The sequence below is a fragment of the Phalaenopsis equestris genome, unplaced genomic scaffold, assembly GCF_001263595.1.
Source record: "Phalaenopsis equestris unplaced genomic scaffold, ASM126359v1 Scaffold197966, whole genome shotgun sequence".
NCBI lineage: Eukaryota > Viridiplantae > Streptophyta > Magnoliopsida > Asparagales > Orchidaceae > Phalaenopsis > Phalaenopsis equestris.
Genome location: NW_018217909.1, coordinates 8,221 through 10,960, shown reverse-complemented (window position 1 = coordinate 10,960; position 2,740 = coordinate 8,221).

Below are 2,740 nucleotides of genomic sequence, written 5' to 3'. Positions count from 1 at the left end.
ATGCCTTTTGGACTATGCAATGCACCTGCAATTTTTCAAAGAAGTATGCTGTCAATATTTAGTAACTTTATTGAGCATGGAATGGAAGTATTTTTGGATGATTTCTAAGTATTCAAAACTTCATTTGAATTATGCTTAAATAATTTAGAAAAGGTTATAGAATTATTTGAAAAATAAACCTAGAACTAAATTAGGAAAAATGTCAATTTATGGTTGCAAGAGGAATTGTACTTAGGCATTAAATTTCTGAAAATGGCATGGAAGTGGATCTTGTAAAAGTTTAAGTTATTAAAAAATTTCCACCACCGATTACGGTCAAATTTGAAACGTTAAATTTATTGAAAAATGATAATAAAAATCTTATTCCTTCAAATACTAAACCACCTGAACTTGAATTGAAAGTATTACCTGCTAATTTAAAATATGTATTTTTAGGAGATTCATCTACATTAGCTGTTATTGTATCTTCTGAGTTAACATAAATTCAAGAAAAAAAATAATAGAAATGTTAAAAAGATATAAGAAGGTTTTAGGATGGACTTTAGTAGATATTAAAGGAATTAGTCTTCCAAATTGTATGCACAGAATTTTATTAGATGAACGATACAAACCTAAAGTTGATCCTCAGAGGAGTTTAAACCAAATAATGAAAGAAGTTATAAAAAAAGAATTTTAAAAATGGCTAGAAGCTAGAATTATATATCTTATTTCATACAGTGCTTGGGTAAACCCAATTCACTGTGTTATAAAGAAAGGAGGAGTGACCATTGAAGTAAATGATAATGATGAGTTAATTCCAATGGAACAAGTTATTGGTTGGCAAATTTTTATAGATTATAAAAAATTAAACATAGCCACAAGGAAAGATCACTTTTCTTTACCCTTTCTAGATCAAATGTTCGATAAATTGGCGGGAAATAAATATTCATGTTTTTTAGATGGATATACCGGTTATCATCAAATTCCAATTGCTTCTAAGGATCATAATAAGACCTCATTTACAAGCCCTTTTGGAACATCTGCTTTTCATAGAATGTCTTTTGGACTACGTAATGCACCTGCAACATTTTAAAGAAGTCTGATCTCAATATTTAGTAATTTCATGATCATGGAATGGAAGTATTTATGGATGATTTCTCTGTATTCGGGACATCATTTGAATTATGCTTAAATAATTTAGAAAAAGTTCTAGAATTATGTGAAAAAATCAACCTAATACTAAATTGTCAATTTATAGTTGCAGGAGAAATTTTACTTGGGCATATAATTTTTAAAAATTGCAGGAAGTAGATCTTATAAAAGTTCAAGTTATTGAAAAATTACCACCAGTGACTATGTTCAGAGGGTTAAGAAGTTTTCTAGGACATGTTGGTTTCTACAAGCGTTATATAAAGAATTTTTCAAAAATAACTAAGCCGCTATGCCAACTTTTACAAAAAGAAACTAAATTTGATTTTAATAAGGAATGCACAAAAAAATTTGAATTATTGAAAAAAAAATAATCACTGCACCTATGATAGTACCAATTGATTGAGAAAAACCATTTGAAATAATGTGTGATGCTAGTGATTATGTTATTGGAGTTGTTTTAGGATAAAGCAATAACAAAGTTTTAAAGTAATATATTATGCTAGTAAAACTCTGAATTATGCTCAAATTAACTACACTAATACTAAAAGAGAGTTATTAGCTATTGTTTATGCCTTTGATAAATTTAGGCCTTACTTAATTGGAATTAAATGTATAGTGTGTATAGATCATTCTGCTATTAAATAACTATTGCAAAAGAAGGATGCTAAACTAAGGTTAAGTAGATGGATAATTCTATTGCAAGAGTTCATTTTTTTGTAGTTGATAGAAAGAGAAATGATATTCAAATAGTTGGTCATTTGTCTAGACTAGAAAAAAAATATTAACTAATTTTATAAATGAAATTTTAAAAAGTTTCCTTGATGAACATATATATAGTATTGATGAAATAGATACACCGTGGTATGCTGATATAGTAAATTATATTGTAAGTGATATTCTACCACAAGATATTAAAAATCAATAATTAAAGAAATTTATATATGATTCAAAATTCTAATTTTGGGATGCCCATATTTATATAAACAATGTAAAGATCTAATTATTAGAAGGTGTGTGCCTTATGAAGAAATTCAACAATTAGTTGAAAGATGTTATGATTCTGAATTTGGAGGAAATTTTGGAACAAATAGAATAGCTTATAAAATTTTGCCGGATGGATTTTATTGGTTTACTCTTATCAAAGATGGTAATAAATATATTAAAAAACGCGATCGATGTCAGCGAGTAGGAAATATTTCTAGAAGAAATGAAATGTCTCTAAATTACAATTTGGAAGTTTAAATTTTTGAAGTGTTGGGATTAGATTTTATGGGACCATTTATGCCTTCATCTGGAAACATATATATATTAGTATATGTTGATTATATGTCCAAATGGATTGAAGTTGTTGTTGTACCTAAATGTGATGCTTGGAGTGCTTCTAAATTTTAAATAAAAAACATTTTATAAAATATGGAAGCCAAGAATAATTATTACACATGGAGAATCACATTTTAGAAATAAAAGCGAGAAATGGATAAAAAAAAATATGATATTATGCACAGATTCTCTACGACTTATCATCCTCAGACTAGCGGTTTGGCAAAAATATTGAATCGTGAAATAAAATGAATTTTAGAAAAAGCTGTAAATCCCTATAAATTGAATT